The 27,500-nt window shown below is 41.8% G+C and overlaps 1 non-coding gene and 3 pseudogenes across 1 annotated transcript; 3 read left to right on the forward strand and 1 right to left on the reverse strand.

The window, feature by feature from the left end:
* The window catches only part of LOC138017737 (uncharacterized), a 4,521-nt pseudogene extending 487 nt beyond the window's left edge, over positions 1-4,034 (forward strand).
* A 4,451-nt stretch (positions 4,035-8,485) lies between these two features.
* On the forward strand, positions 8,486-8,603 carry LOC138017928 (5S ribosomal RNA; annotated as a pseudogene).
* Positions 8,604-11,950: 3,347 nt separating this feature from the next.
* LOC138017937 (U1 spliceosomal RNA) lies at positions 11,951-12,114 on the reverse strand. Its single transcript, XR_011125971.1, has one exon. It is a non-coding gene; the product is annotated as a U1 spliceosomal RNA (small nuclear RNA).
* Positions 12,115-21,311: 9,197 nt separating this feature from the next.
* Positions 21,312-23,209, forward strand: LOC138017738 (uncharacterized; annotated as a pseudogene).
* The last annotated feature ends 4,291 nt before the right edge of the window (positions 23,210-27,500 follow it).

Below are 27,500 nucleotides of genomic sequence, written 5' to 3' on the forward strand. Positions count from 1 at the left end.
ACCAGGAAGAAGAAGGGGAAAATGTCAACGAGAATTCGACACCCTCAGATAAATGTGGAGCCCTTATTTTTTGGCTTTTATTGCTTTTATTATCTTGGCAGTGTGGATTTTCTGTAACAGACACAGTTGTTGAAATCCTTCTTAAATTTCTGAGCCGGTTTCTATGGTTAGTTGGAACATTTAATGGGAACAGTTGCTTTGTTGAGCTTGGTAAACGTTTACCAAACACCCTTTACAAGCTGAGGAAACATCTTGGACTGTTAAACAATGATAACTTCATAAAGTATGTTGTCTGCCCTAAGTGCAAAAATCTGTATGACTATAAAGAATGCATGCAGAAGCGGTGCGGAAGACAAGTGTCAGCCCGTTGCAAGTTTGTGCCATGGTCAAATCACCTACGTAGAAGTAGACAAGGTGAGATTGTTTCCTTAGTGTACAAAAAATAATGTTCTTGTAGCTTGATTAACTCTAGCAGGGTATATAGTGTAACTTACCAGGGCATCATCAGCCAGGATTTTGGGTACACCATATACAGGGAGTTTCAAATTACATGTAGGTAGGTACAGTATTTTGCGAAGAAATATGGGTTGAATTCTCAATAGATATTGAATTGTAAGTTAAAATCCTTTCATGTAGAGCAATTTTTTCCTTTATAGCAATGTCCTAATTTTGTGTATATTGGGTAATTATTTTCAGGTATATCAGTATAGCAGTTCCCCTGGGTTGACCCTGACTTACATATGTACAGTGTACTCTATTTACTTGAAAGAGTGCTTATTAAATTTTCCCACGTTTTGATGCGACACTTACTCAAGGGCAGCGCCTATTCGAGGGCAAAATTTTGAGCTCTGATTTTCAACCAAAGGCTGTTTACTTTGTGTAAGTTTTGTATTTCACGGTCTGCCATTACTCACATTCAAACTGACTGACTGGACCTCAGTGGGTTGGATCGAGGGAAAAGTAACGTCATTCACTCGATAGCTTAAAATTTCAGCGTGTAAACGTAGTTTATTATGTATGCAAAAGAGGAGTTAAAAATTCTGAAAGCGTGAAACTCACATGCTGCATATTAATTCAGTCATGTACAAATTCATTGCATTCTTATACTAGTGAGCGTTTCTCGTCATTTTCTCCTCAATCCAGCTCTCTCAAGATTTTAAAGTTAGTATTAGCAGACTATAAAATAGGAAAATTCCAGTTAAAATAAAAAGTTGTCTTTTTGAAATTAAGGCTTAAAACTTGGGTCACAGAGTGTTTAGTTAAAGTTGTAACTCAGATTTGAAAAAAAAAAAGATAAAACTTAATCTGTGAGTAAAATGAGAAGTAAAAATGTTTATCATGTCACAAGCGTGGAAAATGATGAATATTTGTCTCTCCCACACTTATGACATGATGAATAGATACAATGTTCCCAGGGTTCGTACAGAGAATTTTTGAGGGAAAAAAAAGGGAACTGTTGTTAAAAACAAAAATGGAAAAGGGCTGGTCTGGAATATTTTCCAACAAGTACAGTGTAACAATAAATTGCTAAAATGCTGAGTGAAATCACCATTCTTGCTACCTAGCCAAATCTCATCTAAATTTTAATTATTTGTCAAAATGTTCAATCTCTCCACCCTTAACCCTTGACATTACTGTCAAGTCTCTGCATTTCACATAGACAATACTGTAGCAATGAACATAATCCTGGTATATCATGGTACAGTGCAACATTGTCATTTTGGTTCCCAGTCATTTAGCAAGCTTTGTATCGATCAAGTATTAACTTTTCAGACTGTGTAATAGGGAAATGATTCACAACCGTGAGTCTGAAGGAAAGAAAACTATAATGAAATAAAAAAGTATTGATTTTTTAAAATATAAAAGTATACTTCACAGTTCCTCTGACTGTTTTCTTAATTTATCAACATTTTATTGAATTTATCAACATTTTATTTCTTTGTGATGAATTACTCCTTAAGACTGTTCGCACTGGAACAAAGACTTTTCTTTATCCAGAGATTGTGTATCCTTATAACTCTGTTATAAGGTCTTTGCAACAACTTCTTGGTACACCTGGATTTTGGATGAAGTGCCAGGAATGGAGAGAGCAGATCTTCCCTGGCAATGTCAAAACAGACATATATCAAGGAAACGTCTGGAAGGAGCTTTCGTAAGCTAGGTTTCTTTCTCACAGTAACAGCCTGGCTGTTATGCTTAATGTTGGCTGGTTTAGGCCATACAAGCATTCTCCTGGATCTGTTGGAGTAGTCTATCTTGTCCTACTTAATCTGTCTCGCCACGAAAGGTACAAACTGAGAATATTATTGTTGTTGGCCTTTTACCTGGGCCTTCAGAACCAAAACTAACTGTGAACACTTTTGTTGAACCACTTGTCAAGGAGTTACAGACACTCTGGGCCTGTAAAGAGCGTTTTGCTGTTCATGGTAGTTTCTTTAAACGGGCAATCAAAGTGGGGCTAATATGTGTTTGATCAGATATCCCTGCTACACGGAAAATTGTAGGAGTCCTCGGACACATGACATCACAGGGATGTTCTCGATGTAAGAAAGATTTTTCGTCCAGACAAGGACTTAATTGCAGTGATTTCGATTGTGAAAATTGGCCCCCTAGAAACTCCTCAGAAGTGCTCAGCGAAAAGGACACTGGGTGAAAGTAGCCCTGCAGCTCAACAGAAACTTTGTTCTCAGTTAGGTGCCAGATATTCAGTTTTGCAAGAACTAGAATACTTTGACTGTATACGTTACTTTGTTGTGGACCAAATGCATAATCTGTATCTCGGGACAACCAAGCACATGATGAAGAATGTATGGCTGAATGAGAAAAATGAATTCATAAGCGATGAAGACTTTCAAAGAATTCAAGAACTGGTTGATGACAGTGCCACAAGATATTGGGTGCATACCTGGAAAGATTTCCTGTTCTTTTGAGGATTCACTGCAGATCAGTGGAAAAACTGGACAGTTATTTATTCAATATTTGCTCTCAAAGGACTTCTGCCTGATAATCACCTGGAGTGTTGGCGTCATTTTGTCCTTGCGTGCAAGACACTGGGCAAGAGAGTCCTGACAGATGATGATATTGAAATAGGGGACTCGTATTTGATGAAATTTTGCACAATGTTCGAGAAACTATATGTACAGGAACTGGTCACTCCTAACATGCATTTACATGGACACATAAAGGAGTGCCTACTAGATTATGGTCCATTTCATGCCTTTGGGTGGTTTAGTTTTGAAAGATTTAATGGTATCCTGGGCTCTTTCCACACAAATTCAGCTGATGAGAAAGTTTTTAATGCAAAGTAAAATTAAAGACTTCAAGTAGTCGGAGATGTACCAGGACACTTTTAAGGACTTTTTTGACAATTGCCAAGGTTCAGGGTCAGTGAAGGATACTCAGGAGCCAATAGAGCAGTACCTTAGTCTTCAGGAACACAGAGAAGTATCAGTTGGTGATTTGCATTCCTGCAGTTGGACAGTGGACAAAAATAATTGTATCTGTGCAACCTCTTCACCTAAAGATGCTGCACTTGACAGTGAGGATTTAAATGTGCTGAAATCAGTGTATAAGAAACTTTTGGACCTTGATTAGACAACCACTATTGAAATGCCCTTTACTATTGCACAATTCAAATCCATTGATCAGAGCTATATGGATCGCTGCAAAGCCAGACCGCAAGAAATTCCTTTGTTGTAGCAAACCGGGCAGGATCTGAAGGGTCACTGGCCTGCGACACAGGATCTGACAATATTAGACCAGGACAAGTGTTGACATTATTCCGGCACTGTGTAAAGATGAAATCAACATTGCCTAATTCATCAGAACGCAGATGCCTATTTTACATGGCACGGGTCAACTGGTATTCTGTACATCCTGAACGCTATTCATATGGACTACCAGTGGCAATCTGGTGTAACATGTTTGATGTATTTGGACCTGGCTGCTTCATGCCAGTTCAGAGAATCAAATCTCATTGTGCGTTGGGAGGAACAATTTATAAGAGAGAAACTGTTATTGCAGTGACAAGATGACTTGAGATTAGTGTTTTGATATACAGTGAGACCTCTATTAAGCAAACCCCCAATTAAGGGGACATCCTTTATTAAGCAGACACTAAGTTTGGTCCCAAAATCAGTGTCTCTAAATTTTATTTTGGTAATGTTTGTTAAAAACTTCTATTAATCAGACTTGCATTGCAGTATTGAAAGCATACTTGATGAAGGCGATTGATCAGTCATTAGTCCATGCATGCACATTTAGCTTTCAATTAAGATTCAATTTTTCTGTTATCCATACGACTGTCATCCACAATTTAAACTACCAAATATTGTTGAGGCTTTATAGACCTCCTAGAAAAGCCCTGAGAGTGTCTGTTTAATAGAGTTTTCACTGCTAGTTTTTAATTGGCCATTACATCATGATAGTCCACCTTTCTTTCTTTGAAGCTTTAGTAAAATGCAAATAATTCTCTTTAAAATGCTGGATGTTGTTTTAGAATTACAATAAGTTTCCACTGTTATACACCTGAGTGAAGAAAGGTTTCTAGAAAAAAAGGTAATCCAGAAATGATACAACTCAATGGTTTTCTAGAATACTTGTGATCTCTGTTCTCATTTGTCTTCTTAGAGATCATACCATTTAATTAAATAGTTGGAACATCTGTGATCATCAATAATTGTCACAATGAACATGAATCTTAATGAAGCACACAGCAGTGGCTCAGTTGTCCCATAATTTCTTGTGCAGAATGTTTGTTGGGTGTTTGCCCACCCATCCCATCCTTTCAAAAAATGGTCCAATTTTGTTAACTGATTCACAAAGCGTATTTAACTGGCAAAAAGCACCAAATAGTCTCAAGTGACACATGTGGCCCAATTTCAGATTGTTTCACTGTGAATTTTACCTAAGGCGAATAATTGTTTTGGTATTATATCAAGAACTTCCACATTAATAATGAACCAAAACATGGAAACCCACACAGATGCAATTTAATGCACGTACACCAATTCAATGGAAAGAAACAATACAAAAACGAGCACTTGTTGTTTGTGTCTTTATGGACAGATGTATGTTCCTTAAAAAATCAGCAACTCGGTTCTGAAGAGAAACAAATTTAGGTCCGCTCCAAGTCGTGGCTAGGCTGGCGATCTACAAAACCGCTGTGTTTACGGTTCTTTTAAAATAGTGCCTTACAAAAACATGTTTGGTTCAAAGGTGTTTGTATTCATTTTCCAAACTTCCCAGTGCTTTGAATATCCTGGCATTGGGGTGATGTGATTCCAGTAAAACAAAAATTTCTTTCTCAAACTGTCCGCCATGTTGTCCATGCCATGTGTCGTACTTACCTGGAATGGCTTAGTAACCAAACCCTCAGGAAAACTTTAGAAACTGGAGGTAACGGAAGTGTTCGGTAGTGTTACACAATGAAGGAAACCGTATGCTGCTTATTTCCCGAAACAGTGGCTGGTAATAGAGTCTAAGTAAACTGCTGATGAAGACCAAGTTTCACGGTGTTAACTGCGACTAATTCCAGCGGGAAAATCTCAACCATTGTTAATGCATGGAGATGGTTATGAAACTCAACACGTCTTTTTGTTTCATTTTTGGCGTTGACGGTGCACAAAACAAACCCTTTTTCGAGAATATAACCAATCAGTTCTTTCGATTAAATTCTGCTTAATTAATTTGCGAATCCATGCAAAGCAAAAACAATAAATTGTGCACTGTCACAGTCAATTCAACATTAATTGCGACAACGTTGTTGTCGTTTTTGAAGGTTGTGAGGTTTAATAACCATTAACTATGTTTCAGCTAAACGCCATGTGCACTCGTTCTGGAAAACTGCAAGAAAACGATCAGGTAAACAAGGCATTTACTAGCGTTACACAGTGCAGGAAACAGTGTACACTGGTGAACATTATGTTTTCATGGCGTTAATTGTGACAAATTACCACTGGAAAATTACATGAAAACACCATGTTAATTCGTCGCGGAAAACGATCAAGAAAACAAGCCATTTACCAGCCTTGTACAGTGAAAGAAAACCGCTTCTGAACATGATGTTTTCATGGTGTTCACCGTGACTTAATTACTGATGGAAAATCGTAGGAAAATGCCGTGTTCACTCCGTGAGGAAAACTACAGAAAAACATTCTGACAGACAAGCTATTCAACGGGCTTTTCCTCGTGCAGGAAAATGTGGGATAAACTGCATGTTTTCCTTACGTTCACAGATAGTGAACATTAAATTCACCGCTCATTTTCTGAAATGGTAAAATGGAAGGTTAAATTCAGATTTTCTTAGCATTCACTATTTGGTAAAATTATTGGTGAATGAGGCTTTTTTTTGCCATGATATGAACGAACTAAAGAAAAGCACCCTGGAGAAACCTCATCTGACTTACACTCCAGGGTGACAATTCGGCACTAGACAGACAAAACGGAAACGAGACACACAAGGCACTAGCCCGGGGAGGAATCGTCAGAGGAGAAAAACTCCTGAGCAAACCAGTCAAGCGAGGCAGGAATATCGTTGGAGTGACGATTGCCACGAATCATCTCCCAGGTGAAGACATCATACCAGATTTCCCTGAAGGTACCAGGAAAGAAGGCGACTGTGTTATGCTCTCGACGGTCGGTATCCATGTCCAAAACGGCCAAACTCGCATTCGGAGATGACAGTGTAGAGGGCAAGGAGAACCGGTCTTTGGGGAGCTTCCTCTTCCCGTTAGGCCTGCGCTGCCGGGGGGAGTCAGAAGATCTTACATCCGACTCCGACTCCCCTTGAGTGAACTCAACGGGGAGGATGAGGATCCTTGTTGCATCATCAAAGGAGGATACCAGGTTTGTGTCTGGATCCACCGGACTCTGCAGGGGAGGAGGACGGACCTCCTCCATAGCATCCTCAACGACAGCATCTGGACTTTCATTCGGATCCTCCACAGCCTCGGTGCCAGGGGGACTGCCATCAGGGGCCGGAACCTGAGCCTGCTCCTCTTGAGGAAGAGACATCGGAAGAACTCCAGGGGCCAGTTGAGGTACAGGCTGCCCCCAGGCGTTCCTGCATTCCCTGACCAGAGTGCCGACATCGTCCACTTAGTGGGCAACCGAGACTCTGGTGACCTATCTTCCTACAGATGGCACAGTAGGGGGGCTGACCATGATAACAGCCTGGCAATCGAATCCAGCAAGACGCACGTCACCAGGAACATCTTTCGACATGGAGATTTTGATGAGACGGTTACCATCACTCAGGCGAGGAAAACCAGAGTGCTCACTCCTCTGGACAGAATGAACGTGCCCAAAGGAGGAGAAGGAACGGACGGCATCGTCTGGGACCTCGAACGGGCAATCCCAGTGATACACCAGACGGGACGAAGTATCAGCGCTGCAAAGGCGAAGCTGAACATCACCATAAAGAATCCCACGTTTAAAAGTGGACTGACAAATGGACTCTTTCATAAAGGTCAGGCGTATGGCACCATTCCTCATTAACTGGATAGACGATAACTGAACCCTCTCCACAGACTTAAGGAGGCGGGGAAGGACCTGCGAACTGCCGGCAGAACGGTAGAGTTCTGCGAGGAAAAAAGTCACCAGGCTTTTCAGGCACTGGATGGTGTTAGCAACTGGCATCCCTGGGCCGATCTTGGAGAAACCGAAGTTCAACCGCGAAACAAACCAAGAGAGCGTTCAAAAAGGTATCTAGCGTGGCTGGTTGCGGTGGCTATTAAATGATAGCACTGCAAGTGAGGGAAAGGTGATGAACCACAAGTGAAAAAACACCAAAGGCACTCACAGACTGCTGCCGAGCCCTCACGAACTCAAAATGGCACAGATACTCACTAACGTAAGAAGTCAATCAAGCGTCAGTAAGTATGAACTTTTCAGCCTCTGCATGGACCACAAAATGCAACTGCTCTGCACATAGGTTGTGGTGGCTTGTTGTCGTCCCAAAACTGGGCAGGTCGGTGATTCCCTCCATCCTAGGGAAGACAAGTGAAGGTGGAGGCTGTTCAGTCAATCAGTCAGTTGTTTTACTTTCAATTGACTATTTCTTCCCCGGAGGGCTAGGATTCTCCCAGGTTTCCGAAACCCCACGGGGGTTCCGTTTATGCCAGACATCGATAAGGGAGTTATCAGCTAACAACGTCTGAAGGATGGCCTTGTCAGGCAAAGATACGTTAGAAGGCGACAAACGATCAAGCAGGTTATCGACACAATTAAAATCACCAGCAATGATGGGAACAGGCGACAAGAAAAAAATGTGTAGATCTTGAAAAAACGTCTTGCGCTCTGAAACGGTATTTGGGGCATAGATGTTAACTATAATATATAGATTTAGCCAAGCCTAAAAGCGGAGCTCCCGGCTTGTTTATTCTTACTGGCTGTAGGATTAGTGAAAATATTATGCCTCTCCCTTCCTCCGACCTCTTTTTGACTTTCCCCTTTTAAAAGAGTACATTTTCATGGCAAATCACTTGTCTACGACCATACCCATGGAAAACACCGGTTCTTGTCTGGTCACTGAAGTTAAGCCCTGTCGAGCGGAGTTAGTCCTTAGATGGGAGACCGCCTGGGAATACCCCGTGTTGTAGGCTTCTCTCTTTTGTCCTATCCACTTGATCATCTTAAAGAATCTCAGTTCCCCCCACCAAAGACAATTCCAATACAGGTTTTTTAAAACACATGTCAAGCAAATGTCAAAAATGAGAAATGCAACTAAAACAAAATAGTTCACATGGGAAAGTCGGACTTGTATTCCTGAGGGAGTGCTTCCGCGCGAGGGAGCACGTGCGCGCGAGATCTTATCATCAAACCAACGTTTATGACATCAAAGCTATCTTTTTGTCTGAGCAAAGAACAGGACACGACAAGTGAGAAATTGACGCACTGTTATGCATTGGATGAAAGAGAAACTAGTGGGGAACATGTGTATACAACGATGGCTACAAAATTATAAAATTGATCTAGGGAACACGTGACTTAGTGGAGTTGACATTTTCATTGTTCTCTGCCCAACACGGACAGTATTCAGGCCCCAGTTGTTCAAAGGGTGAACATAATTATTCAGAAAATAACTCACTATCCTTCCTGAGTATAAAACATTTACTTTTGCGATAACACAGCAAAACAACAACGTGGCCACAGAAATGTAACGCCAACTGCCCTGGCCAAGTTTCATGTTACTCAATGCACAACTGGATCGCCAGAAGGCAACATAGTACAAGGGAGGCATAAGAAATCTATCATGCTTACAGATAGGCGATCACACATTACAAACAAACATACATCTAATGAATGACGGGGTAGTTTCTAAAGAAACTGTGGTGCTGCGTCGGTGGGGAAGTAGTATACAAAAATTTGGTTTATCAACAGAGTTGATAATGTAAATTGACCACCGTACAGAGATTCTAAAAGCTGACGTTTCGAGCGTTAGCCCTTCGTCAGAGCGAATCGAGGGATTATGGGTTACGTGTAGTTTTTATAGTAGAATAGGAGCTACGCTATTGGTGGTAACATGGCAACGTGAAAAGTAGGAATATATTAGTTAAATGAAAAGCGTTCGTTAATACGGTGAGGACTGAGGGTGCCGATTTGAAAGATGAATTTTTGTTCCAGATTCTTGCGGCTTTCCGTCGTACCTAGATGTAGGGAAAGGCCGCAGATAGCCATGTGTTTTTTGGAGTGGTTAGGCAGATTAAAATGGCGAGCGACTGGCTTAGATGCATCCTTGTCATTCTTCTCAACATCGCGAAGGTGTTCGCGGAATCGGTCACCTAGTCTTCTAACTGTCTCACCAATGTATAATTTTTTGCATAACGTACAGGTTATGCAATAAATGACATTTGCGGAGGTACATGTGAAACGATCGGTGATCTTAACAGATCGCTTAGGTCCCGATATCTTGCTAGTGTTAACAATGAAAAGACAAGTTTTGCATCGTGAGCGCGTGCATTTGAAAGTGCCGGGTTGCTCGTTGGTTTTGAGCGCGCTTCTAACTAAAAAGTTGCCTACGTTTTTGTCGCGTTTGAATGAAATAAGTGGAGGTTGCGAAAAGATTCTACCAGTCTCTGGATCATTTTGGAGTAATTTAAAATTACTGAGAATGATGCTTTTGACTGCGTGATTATGAGGATGGAAAGTGAGGGTGAATGGAATTCTGTCATTCTTATCTTTCTGTGACGTTTGTAGTGACGACTGTCGATCAAATTGTTGGGCGCGATGATGGCCCGCTTTGACCACAGAGACAGGATAGCCACGTTTTTCGAAGAACTGGCACATCTCCTCTGATTTGCTGGAAAAATCGGAGTCATCACTACATAGACGTCGAAGTCTAAGAAATTGAGAATAAGGAATGGAGTTCTTGACATGTGATGGATGTGACGATGAATACAACAAATAACTGTGTGAATCAGTAGGTTTGTAGTGCACACTAGTACATAGCACGTTGCCTCTAATAGAAACTTTGATATCTAGAATGAAAAGACAAGTTTTGCATCGTGAGCGCGTGCATTTGAAAGTGCCGGGTTGCTCGTTGGTTTTGAGCGCGCTTCTAACTAAAAAGTTGCCTACGTTTTTGTCGCGTTTGAATGAAATAAGTGGAGGTTGCGAAAAGATTCTACCAGTCTCGGGATCATTTTGAAGTAATTTAAAATTACTAAGAATGATGCTTTTGACTGCGTGATTATGAGGATGGAAAGTGAGGATGAATGGAATTCTGTCATTCTTATCTTTCTGTGACGTTTGTAGTGACGACTGTCGATCAAATTGTTGGGCGCGATGATGGCCCGCTTTGACCACAGAGACAGGATAGCCACGTTTTTCGAAGAACTGGCACATCTCCTCTGATTTGCTGGAAAAATCGGAGTCATCACTACATAGACGTCGAAGTCTAAGAAATTGAGAATAAGGAATGGAGTTCTTGACATGTGATGGATGTGACGATGAATACAACAAATAACTGTGTGAATCAGTAGGTTTGTAGTGCACACTAGTACATAGCACGTTGCCTCTAATAGAAACTTTGATATCTATCGGGACCTAAGCGATCTGTTAAGATCACCGATCGTTTCACATGTACCTCCGCAAATGTCATTTATTGCATAACCTGTACGTTATGCAATAAATTATACATTGGTGAGACAGGTAGAAGACTAGGTGACCGATTCCGCGAACACCTTCGCGATGTTGAGAAGAATGACAAGGATGCATCTAAGCCAGTCGCTCGCCATTTTAATCTGCCTAACCACTCCAAAAAACACATGGCTATCTGCGGCCTTTCCCTACATCTAGGTACGACGGAAAGCCGCAAGAATCTGGAACAAAAATTCATCTTTCAAATCGGCACCCTCAATCCTCACGGTATTAACGAACTTTTTTCATTTAACTAATATATTCCTACTTTTCACGTTGCCATGTTACCACCAATAGCGTAGCTCTTACTCTACTATAAAAACTACACGTAACCCATAATCCCTCGATTCGCTCTTACGAAGGGCTAACGCTCGAAACGTCAGCTTTTAGAATCTCTGTACGGTGGTCAATTTACATTATCAACTCTGTTGATAAACCAAATTTTTGTAAACATACATCTACATACGTTTTCGAAACGATGCAGGAGGAAAAGAGCTCGATCCGCCTGCAGGTACTTTCTTGTTTCACTCGTTGATCGATTGATCTATCTATCATCGATGCTTTCTCTGCAGCAACGAAGAATGCAAGAAATTAAGTGAGGTTCTGCTCTGCACTGCACCCACCAAATAACTCAAACATTCAACGAGATTTCAATTCACAGGAAACTCACCTTGGCCTTGGTTACTCCATTCCGTCTCGTCCAGTTTACTAGTCATTAAACGACAGAACTTCATCCTCCATGCTTGCCTGACTGACTGAAATTACACCAACAAACCATCCCATTAGCGCCATTCCTCTCCCGAGGGGGGTGCTGGGACTAGCGCGAATGCAGGTACCCACTACCAGAAATTGTACGCTCAAGTTATCCACATTTGGGGTAATAGCAAGGGGCAACCAAATCGAAGTGCAATGAAAGAGCCTCACCCTGAGAGGACTGCCTCCCTGATCACAGTGCCTCCCGCGTCAGGTAAGTTTTTTATATCTGAGAAGAATGGTGAGAGCCCAGGTGAGGAGAGTGCAATGCCCGCCAAACATAACAAATAAACCCCTACACAACAACGGTTCACCTCAGACTGCACGCCAACTTCGCCTGGGAATTGAACTCCGCCCCTACAAACAATGAATGGAAATCAAACAAAAAAGGACGAGGGAATCGGCATCTGAAGATGCCTTGTCTGACTTACACTCCAGAATGACAACCCCCGATACACAAGCAGGACAGACGGACAACAGGATGCAGGAAAGACGAACGGAAGCAAAGGTAAATGGATACCAAAAGGTCACCAGTCAACAGACCCATCCAGCAGCAAAATAGCTGGTTCACCTCGGGGATGCAATCGAACAGCACTATTGTGGACAACAAGGCGATCGTCCACAATAGACGGAACAACACCACGACCACCCCACTGGCAAAGAAAGAAACTGTGACGACGGGCAGAACAAAAACAGCGAAAAAACAAAGGGAGATGGTGACGCACATGGGACTTAATACGCTCAATAACCTCGACAGCAGAAGGGCGGATGCCACAAAACAAAACTCATTCCCGGCCCACCAAACACAGAACTTACTAACATTGAGCAAATAAACGAAAACTCGAGGGACAAGACACAGCTCGTCCCCAGAAAAAACAAAAAAGGCGAGACGAATAAGAAGAGAAGGAGAGAGAGGGGAAGCTAGAAACAACCAAGACTGAAGCCAGGTAAAAAACACTAATGGCCAACGGGCAATCAAAAAACAAGTGCTGTAGAGATTCCAATGGACCAGAACAAAAACAGGCAGTAGAGATGTTGTAGCCAAAAGAACGAAGGCGTTCTGAACAAACGATGAAACTTAACTTCACAAGGAGACACATTCTCAGAGAGAAGAAAAAGGTAAGCACACTTGGTTGTGACAGAACGAATGGTACAGAAGTCGACAGCAGGACCGATACCAAGGGACGAATCGGAAAGAGAGCCTTTACACGCTTGCCAGGCGGACAGAAGGAAGACATAAAATGGCGGAAGCCGGGAGAAAGAGAAAGCAGGGGGGAACAAAATATCACATGAGGGGAGCATTAAGTACAGAGGAGAACCAAAAGACCATGAAGGAGACCCACGAAGACGGAGATAGGACAAAACAGTGGACCCACTGGACATGGAGGGCCCACACTTTAAGCCGGAAATCCACAACATTAAAACCGCCCAGAGAAGAATGCTGCACAACGACACGATGAGCCACAAGATCCCGCTTCCCACTCCAGACCAGCCACGTACCACCCACGAGATAAGGCAAGAGCGTTGATGACCAGAGACTTTCCACAATAGGACAAAGCATGCTGCCTCCAAGAATTCAGAACATTCTCGGCCGCGGTGATATGAGGCCTCCAAATATCCTCCTCCAGATTGCCTGGACCCAAGAAGACACCCACTCAATAGCCACCGGTGAGTCAGTGCGGTTGTTCCAAGGACCAAGCCAAAAGCCTTTACATTTGGACATGTTAAGCTTGGCCCTGGACTGAAACACGCTCATACAGAGAATAAACGCTAAAGACTTTACGAATGGAATGGTCACTCGAGACTAGAAGGGAGGTATCATCAGCATAACAGGAGATAACACGTAGGGCAAGAGAAAAACCAGGCAAGGAAAGACCACTGACCAAAGGATTGGCACGAATATTACAAGCTAGAACTTTAACGACAACAACATAAAGGAGAGGAGACAAAGGACAACCCTGACAAACACCGTGGGACAACGAAAAGGACTTAGAAATAAAACCATTAACATTAACTGCACTACACACACCAGCCAATGTCTAGAAGGTCATCGTTGGAGGTCGTTGGTACGGCATGGAGGCCTTCTTCTGTTAGCATTTTTCTGACATTTTCGTTCGGCGTTCTATCAGGATGGTCAAACAAGGCTGCGGGTCCCGATGGAATTACCCCCAAATTGTTACGGTTAGCCGAGCCAGCAATTGTTTTGCCGCTTACTACACTGTATGCAAGGAGCATTACCAAAGGAAAAGTTTATAATCAATGGAAAAAAGCTCACTTGAGCCCGGTGTTTAAAAAGGACGATCCAACTGACAAGAGCAACTATCGACCTATTTAACTACTAAGTGTACCAAGTAAAATCTTGGAATCGTGTATATAAGACACAGTGTTGAAACATGCTACGGAATGCGATCTACTGACTGAGAAGCAATGGGCCTACCGTAAGGGCCAGTCGACCGAGTTATTACTTGTCCATTAAACAAAAAGTTGGAGATGAGCTGTTGATAATAATTTAGTAGTTGCTACCGCTTTTATTGATTTTCGTAAAGCCTTCAACTGCGTCTCTCATCGCACCCTGTTACTTAAATTGAACATCAAATTTGGAATTGAGGGCAACCTGCTCTCTTGGCTTACAGATTATCTGCACCACCGGACACAGGTTACGGTTGTGAACTCCACTCAATCAGAGGAGCTAAATGTGACATGCAGCATCCCTCAAGGATCGGTATTGGGCCCGTGTTTGTTTAGTTTATATACCAATGATCTCCCAGAGGCCATGACATCAGGCAATCTCTACCTGTATGTGGACGATACTACAGTTTACTGTATTGGATCCACCGTTGATGAGGCACGTAACCTACTAAATAACGCACTGAATGAGCTTAACAAATGGTGTATGACTAACTCATTAACACCGCGCTCTTTAAAATGTGAAGTGATGTTGTTCCACCGGGGATCCTTCACTGGTCCACTCCCTTTGATGACCATTGGGAATGTCAACATTGCATGGGTCTATCTTACAAGACTGCTGGGCATTACTATCGAGAGAAAGCTTACTTGGGCGAAACATCTTAAGGAATTAAGGAACAACTTTGTCAAGAAATTGAACTTATTGAAAAAATGTTCCTTTCTTAAGAGAAAATCACTTCTTGACCTATACTTTAAAGTGACTCTCCCCTCAGTGACATACGGCATCGCTATCTGGGGGAACTGTAACAACCTAGATTATATGAAATCAACGCAAGCCCTGCTTTGAACAACTTTGTCAAGAAATTGGACTTATTGAAAAAATGTTCCTTTCTTCAGAGAAAATCACTTCTTGACCTATACTTTAAAGTGACTCTCCCCTCAGTGACATACGGCATCGCTATCTGGGGGAACTGTAACAACCTAGATTATATGAAATCAATGCAAGCCCTGCACTGTAGTGCCGGAACACTAATTTTTAATTTACCGCGAGACACACCATCAGTACAAGTTATGATCAGATTTGCCATGAAGTAAATTTATTTTTTCATTTTTCAGTAGGTAGTTAGATACTTAGATAATTAATTAGATACACGATCCCTCAAGCATGTAGAGCTTAAACGCTAATCGTGTTTTTAAATCAAGGATTTTACTTACTTTACTTTACTTTACTTACCTGGGTCGGATATCCCCCAATGTTCAATGAGCGAGGGATACGACTGGTTACGAATCATCCTTACAATGCACCTACCAGTACAGAGCTCAGTCTTATCAGGATAGTGTTGATGACGAACTTCTTTAATCTTGCCATACAAACTAAGAGCTGTTTTAACATAAAGATCATTAGCCTCAAAAGGATAATGGTATACCATGACATTTTGGACCTTGGGCCCCTCTCTAATAATATTACATTTATCACCATTAATTATAACGAAATCTTGTTTTTCAATTTCCAGTTTAACATTCAGGTTGTCGAAAGCAACCTGCACCAATTTTCCAGGCATAAATTGCACAGACCGAACAGTAAATTCCTGAAAATGATCATTGACCAACATTGCGACCTCAAACTGGGAAAGAGCACCCGGGAAGCCAGAACCATCCAAAGCAACGGGCCTCTGGAGGACATGAGCCATGGCGAAGAATGGAAAAAGGAAAGGAAAAGCCAACCAGCAAGATCGAAGGATCATGAAAGAAGGATAGGAAAGTGTAACAAACTTGGCGTACCCCAGGTTATGGCAAGAAGCCAATCATGAACTCCCTGGGAGGGTGGCCAAAACCAGAAGTAATACTTACACAAACTCCTCGCTTGTCCATAAAGGGATCCTTAATTGTACAAAGAGGATTATCTTCATGCAACCTGATGCGCTAGGCGATACTTAACTAATCGCGTCTTGTAAGTTTTTTATGTTTAAGGCGAATGACAGCCCCCCAGTAGGGAGAGTGCAGTGGCTGCCAGACATCAACAACGACGGCACGCCTTAAACAGGGGTGCACCAGCACGTCAAACATCCCCGGGGAAACGAACCCCGCCCCTATGGACATAAAACACAGACAAACAAACAAAGAATTGCATTCAGGAGGCGCCTCTTCTGACTTAGACCCCCGAATGACAATTCCACACATGGCACACAGACAACTGGACAAAACAAAACAACCAGCTGGGCAGTGGTGAATGGCAGACCCAAAAAGGACGCCAGTCCGAAAGACTCCTCCTACAGAAGCAGGTACGCCGCAAGTGAGCAACCAGAATGGGATAACAGAAAGGAGAAGCCCAAGGGCAATGACAAGACTAAAAGCGACATAGGGAAAAGCAACCATCACTAACAGAGCCAATAATGCCCGACGCATCCCACTGACGGTGAAAATAACAACAGCGACGGGAAGACCTAAAGCGTTTAAAAAGGAGGGGAAGATTAAACTTAACACGAGAGCGGACCTTAGCAGTGACGTCAAGGGCACCCGGCTGCTGATTGCGGAAACGAAAGTCATTGCGAGCGAGCCAGCCAGACAAAGTATTTGCAGACACCCAACATATACACGAAGACACAAGGAACTTGACAAATCTCGGCAGGGCTAAAACCAAACAATATATGACGGCAAACCAAGGAGGGGGAGGAAGACCAAAAGCGGAACAAGAGAGACTGAAACCATGAAAGGACACAGGGGGCAAGAGGGCAAGAAAAAAAACAGGTGGGAAGGGCATTCAGGAGCAAAGAGGGGTCGACCGAGTACCCAACAACAATTAGGTGATCAGCTGTGTATAGCAGGTCGTGGGCGACCCTTGCAATTAAGGTCGATCACCGGCCAGTCAAGATCGAAGAAAAACAATTGGGACCAGGTCGAAACCAGTAAAGCACACCATAGGACGGGAAGAACCTATCAGCACAGTGGGGAGTCGGACGATCCTCAGAAAGCAAAAACAGATAAGCAGATTTAGCAGAAATGGAGGAGACGGCAGCAGCATGAGGAGGAGACAAACAGGCAATAGCAAGGGAGGAACGACGACGGGAAACGGAAACGCCAACCAAACGCCAAGCAGACAGCAATGCATAGTAGAATGGAGGAAGAAACCTGGAAGAAAATGCATCAGGGCAGGACAAAACATCAAAGGCAGAGACACCAAAAGGAAAAGAAAGACACTCAACTACATGGAGAGACAGCAAAATACCTAACCCACTGGACAAGAAGAGCAGAAACTTTGAGGTTGGACAACAACAGCACGAGAGACCAGATCTCGTTTGCCTTTTCAAAATAAACCAAAAACAAGCTTAAGAAGCTCAGAAAAAACCCAAGGGGGAACATGAATTAAGGAGGCGATGTACCAGACACTGGATAGGGCAAGGGCATTGATGACAGCCCTCCCACCGTAGGACAGGGACCGCTGCCTCCAGGAAGCTAGGACACTCTCAACAACGTTGATCCTAGGACGCCAATTCGCTTCTTCCAGGTTCCCAGGCCCGATGAAAACACCCAGCACCTTGATCTTAACAGAGGTCCAGTCCAGGGGGACAGGTGGGTCATCCCTACCCAACCATGAACCGAGCCACAATCCCTTGGATTTGGACTGGTTCAGCTTGGCGCCTGAGCCACTCTCGAAAAGAGTGTAGACTTAATACAGCAGAAATAGCAACATCAACATAATTCAAACACTGTTAAAATTAGAGTAATATCATGTAAATAGAGCTAGTGCTGTAAGTAGTCAGTGTACTGTTCGTAAGCATTGTATTCTCTTGTATTGTTGCAAATAAAGGAAAATTAAAAAAAAAAAAAAAAAAAAAAAAAAGAAATAGCAACATCAGAAGAAACAATAACAGAGGTGTCGTCTGCTTACTGCGAAATTGGGGACAAGACCTGTGGGGCCCGGGGACAGAGAGACCAATGATACGTGGATTGGCACGAATGTTGATGGCTAGTACCTTGGAGACTAGAACATACAGTAACGGTGATAAAGGAAAGAAACCGGACAAATAACCATTGACAACAACAGAACTTTCAACAGCGTTATAAAACAAAACAACCCAACAGACAAAGGATGGGCCAAAACCTATCCGAGACAAGGTGGCACGCAGAAAGGACCAATCCACTCTATCAAAGGGCTTCTCTTGGTCTAGGGAAAGAATGGCGACTGGGATGTCAAGCTCAGTGGCGAAGGAAGCCACATCATGCAGAAGGGCAACATTCTCTCCCAATAAACCTGCCAGGGACACCACACGTTTGATCTCTGCTAACAACTAGATGGATGACTTTAAGAAGGCGTCCAGCAGTGACCCGAGAGGCAAGCTTGTAGTCAACATTAAGGAGGCAGATGGGGTGCCAATTATGAGCATCCGACCTGTTCCCCTTTTTAAAGACAACTGATATAAGACCCCTCCGCTGAGACATGGTACAAGACAAATACCACGAATTTAAAACTTCCACAAGCTCAAATCCAAGTACATCCCAGAACTTCACATAAAATTCCATGGGAAGGCCATCGGACCCCGGGGCTTTACGACGAGCCATACCGACAAGCACACGGTGACACTCATCAAGGGACAAAAGACCCTCAGAGAGATCCGCTTGAGCAGGAGGAAGAACAGAGGAAATTTTACTAAGGAGAGTATCTCGAGCAGCAGGATCAGTAGGACAGGCAGTGAAAAGGGTAGAATAAAAGGTAGCAAAGGACGAGCACAAGTCAGAGGACGCAGAAACAATAGTCCCATCTGGGTTCCGGAGGGCAAAAACCCACCGGTCGGCTGGCCGCTTTTTCTCCAGCCGAAAAAAGTAGGCAGACGAAACTTCACCTTCTTGAACCCACCAGACAGACAAGTGCACCTGGGCACCCTGAGCCGCCATGACATCAAGGGCAGAAAGCTGCTCAAGGGTGGACCGATAGACACCTAGGACTGACCAGCAACCAGCATCAAGGCGGGCCTTGAGGTGCACCGCCAGCCTAGTCAGCAGGTCACAGGACCGGGAAGCTTTCCAAGACCAACACACACAATAAGACATGGCAAGACCCTTGATTTTCCGCTTACTGGCCTCCCACCATTTAGAAAGAGAGGAAAAACAAAGCTTGCAGTCCCTCCAATCAGTCCAAAAGTCAGTAATAAGGCGACAGTATTCCTCCTCCTCCTCCAGGACTGAGGTGTTAAGCTTCCAAAGCCTCGGACCAGGAGGAATAACATCAGGAACGGTGAGAGAACAAGACACAGCACAGTCGTCCCAAAAAGGACACGGGAAAATGTCACATGTAGAGACAGACGCAACCCAGACATAAGATCACCCGATTAAATAGAGAGAGATAGAGCAATCCGATTTAGTCCAGGTAAAAGCAGAGGAAGACGGATGGAGGTATCTCCAAATATTAATACAGCAAGCATCATCAAAAAGACAACCGAGAGAAAGAACACTAATGCGAGGTATCACCGACCACGGAGCTCATATGGTCAGCAGCACGATCAAAGATGGTGTTAAAGTCGCCAGCAAGGAGGGTGGGAACCGAAGGGTCCAAGTGGGAGGAGACCTCATCCAGGAAGGCGTCACGATTAGGGTTGCGATTAGGACATAAATGGAAGCAACCCTGTACACAACGCCATGCAAAGAAAACTTGCATAACAGAAACCGGCCATGAGTATCAGAGGACGATTTAACAAGAGATAGCACTGGGCGAAACAGAAAAACCCGATGACTGGATCACCAAGGGAGATGCAATGGGCCTCCTGGAGGAACACCGCATCAGGAACAACAGACAATGAATGAAGCCATTGTGTAAACCCAGCTCGCTTAGACTGGTCCCTCAGACCATTCACATTAACCGAGACAAGTGACAAAGCCATAATGAGGTACGTTAAAAGAACGAGTATGAACGTGAGTTGCGACAAGGGTTGATAGCCGCCACATCAGGCGGACCCTTGTGCTTCGCAGAAGTGGCAGTATCAGCTGGGGCACGTGGCGTCAACTTAGCGGAAGGGGTTTTTTTTTTTGTAATTTTTTTTTTATTTTTTTGCTACATTTTGTAAATAATATGTTACAATTTTATGCCTAACGCTTAACAATATCTGACAATGAACTATTACAATACATCACTTACAATACATAATTACAATAAACTAAATACAATATAATACTTACAATATTTTAAATACAATAAACTACTTTTGTAGTTTAATTAGTTCAATTAGATTGGACATATATTACAAGCAGCTAAACACACAAACGAAAATTTACTTGCCTATTAACTTACCTGTATTTTGATATTCTTTCCACCACCATCTCTTCCTAGGGCAATACCTCGACAAGTTTTCTTCATTTAATAAAATGTTGTGAAAGCTTATTTTTTTTCTCTGGCAATTTGGAGTTCAATTCTATAAATCAATTTAATCCGAGCGATGAAACCCTGAGCCGTTGACTATTCTGACATTTTTTAGAATAAATATAATATTTTCCTAGTAATAATAAATGATTTATTAAAGTAAAATTGTCTTTTATGTCGAACTTCCCAAAAAATATGTCCCACTCCTTCAATGTTTCAATATAAATATCATTATCTTTAAGCCAGGATAAAACATGCTTCCAAAATTCAGAGGATATTTTGCAGGAAAAGAGTAAATGCTCGATGGATTCTGCTGTTTCTTGACAAAAGGTGCAACTAGGGGAGACAGCTAAGCCAAAACGATAAAGAATTTCGTTTGTATAGACAATGCAATGGGCCCTTTGTAGCTAGAGGTCACGTGCTTGCATACCACCTAGCAACACGAAATTGGAGAGCAAGCGTTCCATTTGAACAAAAGCGAGAAGGTCAAGCACGTGTGGTTTTGAAGAAAAGTTTTTAGACATAAGAGTGCTTAATTTCAGTCCACTTCTACAGTTATCGTAAGTCATTTCCAAACTTTAGTCTGAGCTTGTCTTTAGCAAAGTAAAACCGTTTTTCGCTTCCAGTTTGCCGTTCTAAACCAGAATCGGCGCTTGACAACATGGCGGCCTCGCAAGGTATGTACTCAAAAAATCTTCTAGAATAATTTCCATGCCTTAGACTTACATAAAAACACCTGTTAAAGCAAGCCTTTGCCCTATTTTAAAATGTGAGTGCAATATAGACCATTTTAGTAGCGGGAAAACATCAATCTATGATTGGCGTGACAAATTATACTTGTTTTTTTGTGTCTTCTGTGTCCACATTTCTTTTATATCACAAAGAATATCATTTGCCATTAAACATTTGAGGTATTGTCGACTTATTGAATATGCCTTATATGTTATGATTTTTAGTGGAAGGAGATTCACAAGATATTTCTGCTTTTCCTGCTTTAACATTGGATGATGTTGTGCGATACTCTGGTTGTACTAGTACCTGAAAAGCTTACAAATTTTTAACAGAAACGGGCTATCTACACGATATCAAGGGTAAGTATCATGTTTTCGAATGTACGAGAATATAAAAGTAATATTTCCAGCATCAGAGAATTAAGCTTTTATTCATGAACAAGACATTTTTGAGGGTAAATCTTACACCTAATAGTTAAAAATGTTGTATTTCTTGCAGTGAACTATACTGCAGAGACGGCCAAAGTGAATGCGAAATGCTTTAGAGCTATGAAGAAGAGTGAGCCCCCTCACATCATGGACGTATCTGCAAAGATAAGCGATGCTTCTCTGGCAGGAAAATGTTCCTGTGTTGCAGGAATAGGGGGATACTGTCATCATGTAATTGGTCTGCTGTACTACCTGGCACTTCTTAAGCAACTTGGTCATTGTTGTTTACCTGATGAACTTACCTGTACCAGTATGAAACAGCGATGGAGTGTTCCAAGGGGAAGGAAAATTGAGCAAAAGGAAATTCAAGGTGTTTTGGTTAAAAAAACCCCAGATGGGAGCACAGTACAGTAAATTCATCAAAAGTACTCTATTCCCTGCTACTATGTATGGAACATGGACGAAAAATCATTTTAGCCATTACACACCCCAGCCTCTCATAGCAAACCCTGGTTCCTAGTAAAGAACAGATGAAAAATATACCATTTGTGCCATGTAGATATGAGAGTGTGCCAAAAGGGTGTGTGTTATCATACCAGCAGAGGATGTCAACAGACTATGTTATAAATGATTTCACATGCACTGCTTTTCCGGAATTGCCACTGGACAATTCAGAGGAAAGGTTTGAAAACAATTGTTCAATCTGTTTGGATAAGAAGCAACAAGCTGCATTTGAAGCACTTTCCGTCACTTGAGAGGCATCTCTTAAAGTTCAAGAACAGACCATAACTCAATCTTCAAGCAGCATCTGGTGTCTTCTTCGAAAAAAAAGAATCACCGCTAGCAAATTTGGCTTGGTTGCCAAACGAGTGTCAAATTTTGACTCTTTAGTAGGCCAGCTCAATCCCAGCAGATATGTCCAAACCAGTGCCATGAAAAGGGGGATTGAACTTGAGGCACATGCTGCCATGGTTTATGCAAATCCAGCAAAGGGGGGACGTGTAAATCTTTTCCCTTCCGGTTTCGTTATAAATCCCAAGTGTGCATGGCTGGGCTGCAGTCCTGACCGTAAGGTTTATGACGTGGATGCAGTTAGTAGTGGAAAAAATCCCTTTGGCCTACTAGAAGTAAAGGTTGTTAAGGAAGGCGAAACAACATTTGACAATGTCAAATACTTGGTCAAAGATCCTGTCACTAGTGCATATACTTTGAAGACAACAGACATTTATTATTATCAAGTCCAATGCCTACTTGGTCTCACTGGTCTGGAGTGGTGTGATTTCTTCAGTTATATCAATGACAAATTATATGTGTCAAAGAATAATGTTTGATCAGTTTTGTTTTTCAGGAGGCCAAAGACAAAGTAGACAGTTTTTTCTTTCAATATTATTTGTGCTGATGAATATATTAATTTTGTCATATTCATGATCACTCAGGAAAACATGGGTGAAACGTTGGAGGCACAAGTAATGTCTTTAGACATGTATTAAACGCAGCATTTTGATTTTAACTGTATTGAATGTATTATGATTTGTGCACCTGTCAATGTTAAGCCCCAGGAGGGAGAAAGGTGGACCCAGGACATTTAAGATTCTCACCTCTGGGATTAGAATTTCACAGAAGACAAATTTCCATGAGTGGGCGGTGGGGACTGGGTCGGTCATGGAGGAGTGAAGACGCGTTTCACTCTGCTCCCGTGAATTTGACGCTCATAAGTTAGCTCTCTTTCTGTTTCTTTTTTTTTTTTATGGCCGAGAAGAGTACGATAACTCTTAAACGAACAAGAGTAAGCACGAGCTCTAGCTCAGATAGTGAAACGCGTTCACCAGACGGTAAAAGGATTTACATATCAAGTTTTAACACAACGCTCTCCGAGAACGACACAAGTAGTGGTTCGCTTGACGATAGCGGGGATCAAGTTCTGAAAGCCTTGACGATGACTAATAAGATTGGGCAACAGCTTCAGCAAATCCTAGACAGACTAGAAAGTATGGAAACCAAATTGCAAACGATGGAAGGAGTCCTTTCCCAGATCTCTAATTTAGAGAAAGCCGTAAATAAGATTCAAGTGAGTATAGTATCCTTTAATGATAAGGCTAAGAAGATGGATGAGACGATACAAGACTTGGATGCGGGGCTGACTTTGTTAAATGCACACAGGGGACGTGCTGTACAAGATTTTTGAGCGTGAATTAGAGCTAGAAAATGCGAGGAACATTGAATTTCAGCGAGTCCATAGGCTTGGAAAAAGGAAGGCAGGACAGTCAAGGCCGATAATCGTTCGTTTTCTTAGATTTCCGGAACGTGAGCTTGTTTTCAGAAGTGTGCGTGATCTAGGGGTGGAATCGAAGGTGAAAGTGTATGCGGATTTACCTAAAGAAATACGGGAAAGAAGACAAAAATTATGGCCAGAAATGAAAAAAGCGAGAGAGGAAGGCAAAGTAGCTTTTTTTTGATAAGTGAGAACCAGATAAGCTTTATATTGACGGTGTGTTGAGTATTTAAATGAGCTTTTTATATGTTTATTTTTGATAGCGGGTGTGGTTTGTAAACTTTGCATATTGTTGAGAATCAACGGTGGTCCTTAAATCCCGAGGGTGGCATATGGATATAGAATATCTGCTGCTCTTCTTAATGCGTTTGGATGCGTTTGTTTGTTCATTGTTCACATGTGTGTTGTTTTTGTTCTGGTGTTAGGCGCTACGTGTTACTTACTTATTATACTTGTTTCAACCAGCTTAGAGAAGAATTACTTCATGCTTCACTTTCACAAAAGATAACGTTGATTTGAAATTACTCTCTTTAAATGTTTGGGGGATTCGTTCATCCGTAAAGAGGAAAGCTCTGTTTATGTGGTTGACTCGGCAAAAGGCGGACATTATTTTTCTCCAGGAAACGTATAGCACGAAAGAGGTGAAAGATATCTGGAATACTCAATACAAGGGTAAGAGTTTCTATTCACATGGAACTAACGACAGGTGTGGGGTAATGATTTTAATAAAAGACGATCTGGAATTTGAATATAAATCGTCCGTTTTGGACACTAATGGTCGTTACATTTTGATTGACGCCACTGTGCAGGGATCCGACTTTTTATTGGTTAATATTTATGCACCAAATAAGGTTCAAGAGCAATGCGAATTTTTCAGCGGTTTAGAAAAAATGGTAGAGGAATTTAATAGAAGCGCTGAGCATAAAATTGTAGTAGGTGGGGATTTTAATGTTGCTATTGATCCTGATTTGGACTGTTCTGGGGGTAATCCCACAAAAAAAGATTCTGTCAAACACATTCAAGACATATTTTTAAATTTTGATTTAGTAGATATTTGGCGTGTGAGGAATACGGTATGTAAACGCTTCAGCTGGAGACAAAAAAATCCTTTTCTTCAATGGAGATTAGATTATTGGCTCTTGAGTGACTCGTACCAGGAGGAGGTAGAGGGTGCCGACATAATTCCCTCTTTGAACGCCGATCACTCGGCTATTGTGCTCCACTTTAACAGTGTAGAAAAGCAAAGGCACGGTCCATCTTATTGGAAATTTAATGCAAGTTTGTTAGATGATTCTGATTTTTGTAAGCTTATAGCTGAGAGTGTGCCAGTGTGGCGAGAGGAGTTCATTGAAGTTACTGATAAGCGAGTTCTTTGGGACTTAATCAAATATCGAATACGACAGGTTACGATTAAGTACAGCAAAGCTAAAGCTAAGGCCAGAATTTGAAAGTAATAGAAGACTCATTAAAGCAGTGCGTGGAGGATTACAGTGTGTTTCCATCCCCTGAAAATATGGAAAAAATGGAGAATATTCGAAACAAGTACGAATTGTTTTATGAGCAGTTATCAAGGGGTGCGATAGTACGTTCCAGGGCCACCTGGTTTGAGCAAGGAGAAAAAAGTAATAAATATTTCTTAAACCTTGAAACCTACAAACAATCCAAGAGTTGTATTCGCAAGGTGTTTACCAAAGACGGCTTTCTTACCTCTGACCCCAAAAGAATCATGAAGGAAGTGGAAGTTTTTTATGCTAGTCTTTACAAGACTGACAATTTTAAGATCCCGAACGACGTTTCAAACACATTCTTACTTTCTCAGGCAATCCCAAAGCTTTCAAACGAAGAGGCGATGGCATGTGAAGGAAGATTGACGCTTGCGGAGTGTTTTAAGAGTTTGCGATCTTTTCAAAGCAACAAATCCCCAGGTAATGACGGCCTTACGGTTGAGTTCTATAATGCGTTTTGGGAAAGTCTTGGAAAGCTTCTTGTAGACAGTTTTAATTGCTCATTTGAAAAGGTGAACTATCAAATTCCCAAAAACAAGCAATAATAACTTTGATAGGAAAGAAAGATAAAGACAAACGAAAAATTTCTAATTGGAGGCCGATTTCCTTAATTAATGTAGATGTCAAGATTGGATCTAAAGCCATTGCCTTGAGTCTCCAGACTGTTCTCCCTACAATAATTCACCATAATAACCATGCATATGTTAAAGGACAAACAATCAATGATGCAATAAGGACGATTGATGATATACTCATATATACTGAAAGATATGGTATCAATAGCAAAATGCTAGCAATAGATTTTCAGAAAGCCTTTGATTCAGAAAATAGGAATTTTTAGTTTAGTACATTGGCTGCTTTCAATTTTGGCTCTTCGTTCATCCAGTGGCTACAAACCTTTTACCAAAATATTTCAAGTTGTGTTCTTAATAACGGGTTCTCTACCGGACCTTTTGAGATACAAAGAGGTGTGAGGCAAGGAGATCCACTCTCTCCATATTTGTTCATTATTGTCCTAGAAGTACTAGCTGTTAGTATACTTAAAATAAGGATATTCAAGGGATTGTGGTGGATGGAATCGAAATTAAACTCGAGCTTTTCGCAGACGATCTTACTGTATTCCTGAGGAACGATGGGTCTCTTAGACACCTCCTTGCTTTTATTTCAAAGTTTGGAATCTGTTCGGGTCTTGTCATAAATTTTGACAAAACAGAAATGTTTATCTTGGGGAACTCGGTTATGGCTCCAGCACAGGACCAAAGTATTATGAACATTAACGTTAAGAGAGCTGTGAAAATATTAGGGGTGTATTTTACTTATGACAGCCGTTTGAGACACAAACTAAATTTTAAGGAAATAATAGATGCTGTCAAAACAAAACTTCAACTTTGGAAGTGGAGAAATCTGATAATAATTGGAAGAATTTAGATCGTTAAAACTTTTGTAATTCCACTGATAATGTACCGTGCTGGATCAATTTGTATAGATAAGGAGGTGGTAACTGAGGCTAATAGGATTATATTTGACTTTATATGGAAAGGGAAAGACAAAGTAAAACGAGCTTCCCTAGTTGGTGACATAAAAGATGGGGGCCTGAAGGCCCCGCATTTAGAATCGATAATTAAGACTCATAGAATAATGCTTTGCCAGAGACTCGCGGATGAAGAACCTTGTAATTGGAAAACTATTTTATTTCACTATTTGAAACAGGTCGGGAGGAAGTTCTTCCTCTGTTGCAACTTTGACATAAAAAAGCTACCAAGAAACTTCCCGATCTATTACAGGGAATGTTTTGAGTGTTTTTCGCATTGCTCCGCAGCCACCGATAACAATGTACTTGAGCTTTCGCACGAACAAATTTCCAACACTGTTCTTTGGAACAATAAATTTATATGTATTAATAATAAATCAGT

Source organism: Montipora capricornis, chromosome 9, assembly GCF_036669925.1.
Source record: "Montipora capricornis isolate CH-2021 chromosome 9, ASM3666992v2, whole genome shotgun sequence".
In the NCBI taxonomy this organism is placed as follows: domain Eukaryota; kingdom Metazoa; phylum Cnidaria; class Anthozoa; order Scleractinia; family Acroporidae; genus Montipora; species Montipora capricornis.